This window comes from Leopardus geoffroyi, chromosome E1 (assembly GCF_018350155.1).
Source record: "Leopardus geoffroyi isolate Oge1 chromosome E1, O.geoffroyi_Oge1_pat1.0, whole genome shotgun sequence".
Taxonomy (NCBI): domain Eukaryota; kingdom Metazoa; phylum Chordata; class Mammalia; order Carnivora; family Felidae; genus Leopardus; species Leopardus geoffroyi.
Genome location: NC_059330.1, coordinates 887,934 through 896,963, shown reverse-complemented (window position 1 = coordinate 896,963; position 9,030 = coordinate 887,934). Strand labels below are relative to the sequence as shown.

At 62.9% G+C, this 9,030-nt stretch overlaps 1 long non-coding RNA gene across 1 annotated transcript; it reads left to right on the top strand.

Moving 5' to 3' along the window:
- The first annotated feature begins 500 nt into the window (after nt 1-500).
- LOC123604637 lies at nt 501-2,653 on the top strand. The gene is made up of 3 exons (XR_006715406.1): nt 501-1,625; nt 1,961-2,114; nt 2,249-2,653. It is a non-coding gene; the product is annotated as an uncharacterized LOC123604637 (long non-coding RNA).
- The last annotated feature ends 6,377 nt before the right edge of the window (nt 2,654-9,030 follow it).

Sequence of the window (9,030 nt, the reverse complement as noted above, 5' to 3'; positions counted from 1 at the left end):
CCGACCCTGACCCCAGCTGAACCCTGGCCCTGACCCTGAGCCCTGGCCCTCACCCTGAACTCCGGCCCGGACCCCGGCCCTGACCCCAGCCCGAACCCTGGCCCTGAACCCCAGCCCGGACCCTGGCCCTGAACCCCAGCCTGGACCCCGGTCCTAAACCCCGGCCCTGACCCCGACCCTGACCCCAGCTGACCCTGGCCCTGACCCTGAGCCCTAGCCCTGGCCCTGACCCTGAACTCCGGCCCGGACCCCGGCCCTGACCCCAGCCCGAACCCTGGCCCTGAACCCCGGCCCGGACCCTGGCCCTGAACCCCAGCCTGGACCCCGGTCCTAAACCCCGGCCCTGACCCCGACCCTGACCCCAGCTGACCCTGGCCCTGACCCTGAGCCCTAGCCCTGGCCCTGACCCTGAACTCCGGCCCGGACCCCGGCCCTGACCCCAGCCCGAACCCTGGCCCTGAACCCCGGCCCGGACCCTGGCCCTGAACCCCGGCCCGGACCCTGGCCCTGAACCCCAGCCCAGACCCTGGCCCTGATCCCGGCTGAAGCCCGGCCCGGACCCCAGCCCTGATCCCGGCCAGACCCTGGCCCAGGCCCCTCCAAAGCCCAACACAAACCATGAACTCGGCTGCCCCCTCACAGGTCACAAGAGCCCAGAGTCGCGAGCCTGCTTGCCTTCTCTGCTCAGGGTCGCAGTGCTGCTGGGGGAGGACCGCCGGCTGAGCCGAGGCCTGGCCTCGGGCCCTCCAGGCTGCTCACCCCCTCCCACCCTGCACTTCCTGCTCCCAGAGGCTGCTCCAAAGACAACGCCTCGACCGGTGCCATGGCCGAGAACACCTGCACCGTCCGCGTGACTGAGCCCAGGCGAGGCCTCCGCATACACCATCACCACGTGGGGTGCGGATCAGAGACCCAGTCGTCCGGCGGCTGCCTGAGATCAAACCTGTCCCCCGCCAGCCTGGAGGGACGTCGCTGTCTCCCGTCTCTCCCTGCCATCCACCAACGGGGTTGGTTATAGATCACACCCAAGGAGCCTGCACCCTCGACCCTCAGGTCTGGCCAACAGAGGGGGAGCCCTAGGAGAAGGGGCAAGTGCCCCATCAGGAAGGGCGTGGGCGGGGTCGCCTGAATGACCTCGGAGGGCTTGCGGGCTCCTGGGAGGAACTGAGCCCGTGAGTGCATTTCAGGGAGACGCAGGTGCTCCTGCCCTGGAGGTGGGAGGTCCAGGGCACCTGCCTCTTGGGGCTTCCCCGCTGACCCTGGGGACCAGGAGAGAGGCTGGGCCCCGAAGAGGGCTCCCGACCCGGCCTGCCCCCGTGTCTTTCCCAGGTGCTTCCATCCCCAGTCCTGCCCTGCCCCCTGCCCCCTGCCCCGTGTCCTCCCCCCGACCCCTCCCTCCTGCACCTCTGCTCTCCGCTGACTCCTCTGGCGGCCCGGGGATCCCAGCGAGACTGTGCCCCAACCCCTCCCATCTGGAGGTGCAGGCCGGCTCTGGCTGCCCAAGTGAGGGCATCTGGCCCCATCAGAAAGTTCCACAGAGGGACAGCTGACCTGACCTCCTGGCCTTGACCTTGGCCTTGACCGTGACCTTGGTCCAAGTCCCAGTCCTGCTGCACTCACCCCAGGTAACCCCTCCACTCTGCCTCAGACACACCCAGAGGGCGCCCCCAGACCCGGGCTGGGCCCCCAACACAATCACCCCCCCCCGGTTCACGTGAGCTCCTGGGTTAAGCGGGAAGACGGACAGAGCACCCCCTTCAGAGCTCAGCTCCCACGTGTGGGTCTGGGGTCTGCCTCCAGGCTCCGTCACTCGCCAGCTCAATGGTCAGGGTAATGTTCTAAGAGGCAACTCTGTGGGCCTCAGTTTCCCTTTCTCACCTCACAGGGACGTCCTAAGGGGGACCGCAGACCCTTTGCGGGCTGTGGAGTGACGGACCGGTTCCCAATTTCTTTACCCCAGATTCGGGGGCTCCCCGGGGCCATCGACCACCTCTCCCCGGCCAGGAAGGGCAGTTCCCCCGACACCACGGGCTCGGGGCCTGCGATGTCCTTACACAGGGCTCTGCGAGCCCCGCCCGCTACTGCGACCTACTTTCCTTCCCGGCCCCATAAAAGTGAGTTTGCTCTGTGCTGACGCACTCGTCTCTTGATTAGGGCAAACCGGGCCCTGGGAGGCAGCGTTGCAGGCCACGGCTGGCAAGGTTGCCATGGAAATTATCCACTTTCACTGAATTATTCATTTATGCAGTCCAGCTAGGACGTCCCCCAGGCTCACGGCTGTGACAGACAGACCCTCGGACGGACAGGCATGTGGCAGAGAACGAGGGTGGGGGCCCCCAGCGCCTGCCCTGGGCTGCGGGGACTCGATCCGCAGTGATTTCCTGCCCAGACTTGGACTCCAGACCCTGAGGGGACAAGCCTCCTCCCCCGACCCCGTTTCAAAACCCAGAGATGGCCATCAGACAACTCAATCGGAAAAAGATCAATCGGAAAAATCAGCCCGGAATCATGCTCACCACAACGTTACCAGGGGTTGTTTCTGGGTAATAATATTTTGGGCAATCTTTTTTGAGTTTACTTATTTTGAGAGACAGAGAGATGGGGTGGGGGGAAGAGGGGAGAGAGAGAGAGAGAGAGAGAGAGGGAGAGAGGGAGGGAGAAAGGGAGGGAGAGCGCATATGCAGAAGCAGGGAAGGGGCAGAGAAAAGGAGAGACACAATCCCAGAAGCCTCTGCACCATCATCACAGAGCCTGCTGTGGGGCTCGAACTCCCGCACCGCAAGATCGCAACCTGAGCTGAGACCAAGAGTCGGACGCCCAACCGACCGAGCCCCCCAGGCGCCCCCTTGTCTGGGTAGTCTTCATGCCTTTTGCCCTTGACGTATTTTTACTTTGTTTGAATTCCCTAAAATGAGCACAGGTCAGCATCATCTGAGCCGGGGGCAGGGGTAGGCACTTTCGTCGAGTGTCACAATGTCCTCTGTGGCACAGGTGGCCGCCCCCGCTGTGTGCACACCTCCCTGGACACCACGCAGGCAGCACCCGACCCCATCCCCTACCCGTCCTGCCTGCAGCCTCACGGACGCTGGCAGGCGGCCAACCCCAGACCTGCCCAGAGCCCAGAAGCTCGATCGGAGCTCACTTGACGGCCCCCCCCTCCCCCGCCCCGGCTGCTCTCAGGCATCCACAGGCCGACTGGAGTGCGGGCCCCGATGCACCCTCCCCTCCAGTTCCCGAGAAGCCCCTGAACTGACCAGCAGAGAACAAGTGAACACACAGAGCAGGGCTCATCCGCGTCCGGCACCTGGAGAGCGGAGCCCCCGCCCCTGCGGCAGGGTGCAGGCCCGGAGGGCACTCCGGCAGCAGCGGACGAGGAGGAAGCAGCCCCAGAGAGCACCGCGAGTCTCCAGCAACGTGGCCTTGACGGGAGCGCTGGGCATCGCTGATGTTACCAGCGTCCGGGGCCCGCTCTCTCGCCGAAGTGTCAGGAGATCGGTAAGGATGGGTCAAGGTGCTTCTGTTGTCCGGAAACTCATAGAAAAGAGAGTTAACCACGGTCAAGAAGGGAGCGTGCAGGCTCAGTTACTGGGTGTGCGCGCTGGGACGTAGGTGGGTCGGGTGGAGAGGTGTCCGACTCCTCCTCCGCCCCGTCCCCAGCCTGGCCCTGACTGTTGCCCAGAGGCCTGTGAGGAGCTAACACGAATCACGTAACAGGCAGAGGTTTCAGGTCCATCCCCGGCGGTGCCCGGTCCTGAGCCGTCCGCAGCGGGCGCTCGGTGCCCTTTCGTTGCATCCAGCTCTTGCCGAACGACTTCTTTTTCAAATCACCGCTTACCGGAAGCCTCCTGTGGAGGCCTGGCTCACGTCGTGGCCCATAAGCCGTGACGCCCGGGCCGCAAGGTGCTGGCGGCCACTTTTCAGAGACGAGGAAACGGTGTTCGCAGAAATTAACGTAAGCGTCCGAAGTTCCCACGGTCCATGGGTCGGCTGTCGTGATGTTAATGCTGTGTGACAAACACCCCAAACCCCACAGGCCACAAGCGCTTGCTTCTCCTGACGGTGTGGCTCCGGTGGGCTCGGCCCAGGGCTGCTCCAGGAACCCGTTCGACTTCCTGAGTCCAGCGCTCCACCGGGACACAGGACCCTCGTGGCAGATGGCAGAAGACGGTAAACCAAAGCAAATGTGCAATAGCCAGTTCGTGAAACCAAGCCCCACACGAGTGGGAAAGGGGACACATCTGGAATCTTTAGCTGGGAGTGACTGTAAGGTGCCACTGCAAAGGGCGTGGGAGCATGTCAGCAGGGTTAGGAAGTGGGAACCACTGGATGCCAAACCCACAGTGAGCTGCTGGCCTTACTCAGTCCTTCTCCCTGGGCAGAGCCCGAGCTGGCAGCTCCTGGGTGTTGGTGGCTCTCAGAGGGATGGAGGGATGAGGGATGGATAGAAGGGGAGGGAGGGATGAAGGAAGAGAGGAAGGGAGGAAGGGAGGAAGAAGGAAAGAAGGAAAGAAGGAGGGAGGAAGACAGGAAGGGAGGAAGAAGGAAGGAAGGAAAGAAGGAAGGAAGGGAGGGAGGAAGAAGGAAGGAAGGAAGGATGAAGGAAGAGAGGAAGGGAGGAAGGGAGGAAGAAGGAAGGAAGGATGAAGGAAGAGAGGAAGGGAGGAAGGCAGGAAGGGAGGAAGAAGGAAGGAAGGATGGAGGGAGGGAGGGAGGGAGGGAGGCAGGGAGGGAGGGAGGGAGGAAGGAAGGAAGGAAGGGAGGAAGGGAGGAAGAAGGAAGGAAGGGAGGGAGGAAGAAGGAAGGAAGGAAGGGAGGAAGGGAGGAAGGGAGGAAGAAGGAAGGAAGGAGGAAGGAAGAGAGGAAGGGAGGAAGGGAGGAAGAAGGAAGGAAGGAAAGAAGGAAGGAAGGGAGGGAGGAAGAAGAAAGGAAGGAAGGAAGGATGAAGGAAGAGAGGAAGGGAGGAAGAAGGAAGGAAGGAAGGAAGGAAGGAAGGAAGGAAGGAAGGAAAGATGAAGGAAGAGAGGAAGGGAGGAAGGGAGGGAGGAGGAAGGAAGGGTAGACTGATGGAGGGAGAGATGGATGCATGGATGGATGGAAGGATGATGGAGGAAGGGAGGGAGGGAGGGGCCTGCGAGTTAGGAGCCCTCAGGAAGAGACCGTCTGGGGCCCCTGGTGCACGCCCTACGGGCATGGAGCTACAGCCCCCGACCTGGCCGGGTGGGAGCCAGCCCCCCTACCTGAGTGGATTCGGCAGCGGCACCTGCTGCAGCCCAGCGGGGCCGCTGACGCCACTGCTCCCCCGGCTTCCGCGTGTGCAGGTGCCCCAACACCGGCGGCAGTGAGCCCCACATTCAAGTGTGAGATCAGGGAAATCTTACAGTGAACTAGGGAGACCAGCGCGGGCCTCTCGCGCCCACCCCTCACTGCGGACCCAAGGGGGAGATTCGCCGCCTCAGCAGGAGGAGGATTTTCTCCCCACCTAGCAACAGCCCAGCCAATGAGAAGCCACCACGCTTCCAGCTCCCACCCTAGTCCAATGGGCTTTTCGTTTACAAAAGCCCCCGCCCCCACCCCCACAGAGGGGCCTCCCACCCTGTCCTGTGTGGGTTTCAGTGAGTAGTTCCCTGCTCGCCCGCATAGACCCAGCGTGCTGGTGGGACAGCTGGCCGTTTGTTTGCAGGAGACAGGCCGTGTTCCCACACCTGGACCGGCATCTGGGCAGCTTGCCTCCAGCATCTGGAGCTCAGGCCACCCCAAACTGGGCGTGGCAGTTGGGGACAGCCAGTGTCCTGGGTGTGGGGTCTGTCCCCCCGAGCTCCAGTCCTGGCCCCGACACCCACGTGCTCATCTCGGAGCCTCGGCTTCCCTGTCTGTAACGGGGAGGGGGTGTGTGCCGCGGGGCGTGCTCAGGGCTTCCCTGGCTGGCACCCTGGTGGTGGTGTTTCCCACTCGACGTCTGACCGTGCAGTGGGCAAGCCCCGTCCCCCCGGCTCTCTCCCCGCCTCACCCCTCCCTGTTGCCTGCCGCTTTCCACGTGGTGGATTCTAGAGAAGCACAGACAGCCAGAGGGGTGGGACCTGTGGCCGGGCCCTGTGTCTCTCCGTGGCCTCCGCGCAGGAAGCAGGCTGAGGCTGACCTGTGCCACCTGCACGGGGCTCCGAGCCGTCTGATTCCAGGGCTGTCCCCACGAGCCCACGCCAGTCCTGGACGAGGAGTCTGTGGACACGGAAGGTGGGCCGAGTGGGGGCCACAGACCCCGCGAGAGGGTTAAACGCGCTGAACCCCTGAGCCAGAATCTGCATTCCACGAGGTCCCCGAGGCGGGTCCTGTGCACACGACAGCTGGAGAAGCGCTGACGGAGTGGAAGCTGCGTCTGCCCTGTCCCCTCAGGCTCCTTTACTGTGTTTGCCACACGCCAGCCCTACACGGCCCTTTGTCTGCGCTGGAGGGCGGCCCGCGGGCTGCTCCGGGCGCCTCTGCCTGCGGCACCGACAGGCAGGGGGCCTGTGAGTTTGCAGCCCTCCAGGGGCTGCCCTCCACCCAGAGCTTCTAGAACGTTCACAGCTCGTGGGGCCCAATGGCTCAGTAATTTCTTCCCAGCAATTACTCCGAGGCCAAAAGAAATACCTGACAGTTCCCTTGATTAGCTAACAAGGTCCAGACAACGCCACAAATATTTATATCCTAACTGCTCCACAGCTGGGCTGAAAATACGGTCGGTATGTAGGAACTGAAACAAAGATAGTATTTTTGTTTCATACATAAACAAGCAGAACTCTTACTAACGGGACATGTGTGCCTGTTGGACACTGCACAATTTTTCAGTTCCTAGACTCACACTGGACACCACCACCCTGGTCGCCTTTCCCGCATAGATTCTCACACAGAACTTGCTTTGTATCCCAGCAGCGAGTTTTAACAGATACGACATCGTCCAAAGGAACACAGGACAATCTCATGTAGAAGCTGTGAACCGTCTGCAGCCTGGCACTTGACGGCTGTGGGGCTGGCATATAAATACCCCCGCTGCCTCACCCTGGTGGCCTACCTGAGGGGTGGCCGCTGCTGGGCGGAATCAGAGCCACCGTCAGGGGTGAGGGGGACTTGGCCTTCCTGTCCTGCCTCAGCACTCTGCCCGCTGGCTTTTTTGGGAGCGCCTCCTTTCACGGGTCGGTCGTCACCATGAACCCTCCCCAGGGCAGATGACCAGAAGAGGGGGGCCAAGGCCAGTTAGGAGGCTATCCACAGGCGAGCAGGGTGTCTGGCCACGGTTGGTGGCAGAGCCCTGGGGGCAGGAGCCGAGGAGGCGGGATCAGCAGCCCCGGCCACCCACGGCCTGTGCGGGGAGGTGAGCCCTTTTGGAGACACCAGTGCAGCCGCCTGAAGGCAAGAGTTGGGTGGGACGGGGTAGGTGCTGCAGGCTTTCTCCCCAGGTGCAGAGTTCAAACCCTGAAATCCCGGTTCGAAGACAGGAGAGACAAGCACTCTTGCAAAAGATTCCGCTCGGGGCGCCTGGGGGGCTCCGTCGGTTGGACGTCCGACTTCTGCTCAGGTCATGATCTCGCAGTTCCTGAGTTCGAACCCCTTGCCCAGCCCTCTGCTGACAGCTCAGAGCCTGGAGCCTGCTTCCGATTCTGTGTCTTCCTCTCTCTCTCTCTCTTTAAAAATAAATAAACATTAAAAAGAAAAAAAAAAAAAGATCCCGCTTAAACGTGCACTTGGCGTGCCGTTCCCCAGCTCCGTTCACCCCTAATAACTATACTGATTCCTCCACTTTCTGCGTAAAGATGTGTCTGGAGGCTTGTGCTCGTCGTCAGACGACGTGCGCCCCGATGTGCCCTCCGGCCTCTGGAGCCTGCGTGACTCCCAGCAACACAGCTGCTCCCCGACATCTCAGCTGCTGCGCTCTGGAGGCTATGACAGCTGGGGGGTTTCTGCCGAGGGCCCGGTGGGGGCTGCCTTCCCACCCAGCACCCCATTTGTCGCTCCCGGAAATCTCGAGAAGTGGGGATTAGAGCCATTTTGCAGGCAAGAAACCTGAGGCTCAGATACATCTTCTCAATGCAACACACGTGAACCGTGGTGGTGAATTTTATGCATCAGCCCGGCTGGGCCACAGGCGCCCAGACCGTCAGTCGAACGCTCCCTGTTCTGGGTGTTTCCCCAAGGGTGGTTCTGGGCAGGATGGACATTTAACGCGGGCGGGCCTCACACGATCCCTGAGGAGCAGAAGGGAACACAGAGGCAGGGCCCCGAGCGAGGGAGATGTCCCCGGCAGCCTCCCGTTCTCTTCGCCCACATCCCGGGCTCTCCTGGGCGTCCGGCCTGCAGCCCCACCGCAGACTTGGGCTCACAGGAGCCAGTTCTTTCTACCAAAGCCCTTTCTAGAGAATCTGCATCCGACGGGCCCTGTTTTCCTGGAGAACCCTGGCTAACACATACGCTGAACACCTACTATGCGCCAGTCACGCTAGAATGCATGGGGGTGGGGGTGGGGGGGAAGGCGCAACGGCCGAAAGGAAACCTGGCTCGCCTCGCCCGGAAGTGCGGTGGGCAGGCGGTAGTGGGCGTGGCCAAGAGAGGGCGGGAGGGCGTGTCTCGGGGCACCTCGCCCTCGGGCTCCCGCGGCACAAACGTCCCGCCGGGTGTCTGAGACGCACCGGCGGAACGCCAAACAGCCACGCACAGGGAGTGACCGTGAGCCAGAGGCCCCGCACCGTCGGTCCCAGGGGCGCTCGCAAGGGCTTTGGGGAGTACCCCCCCCCCCCCCCCGCCCCGTGCTGAGGCATCCCAGGAGGCTCTGGCCCAAGGTCACACACCCAGCGGAAGGCAGAGCAGGTCCGGAGCCCGAGGCCGCAGTCTCCCCACCTATTTCCCTGCGCCGTGGGCTGGCCGTGGGGGTGCCGGACACAGGGAAACCCGTTCCCGGTTTGGAGCCCGTGGCGCCTGGGACCCGCTTCGTGCCCCCCGCCTGTGAAGACGGGCCCCTGCCTCCGCCCCCACCGTCCCCGTGATCACAGCGCCGAGGCG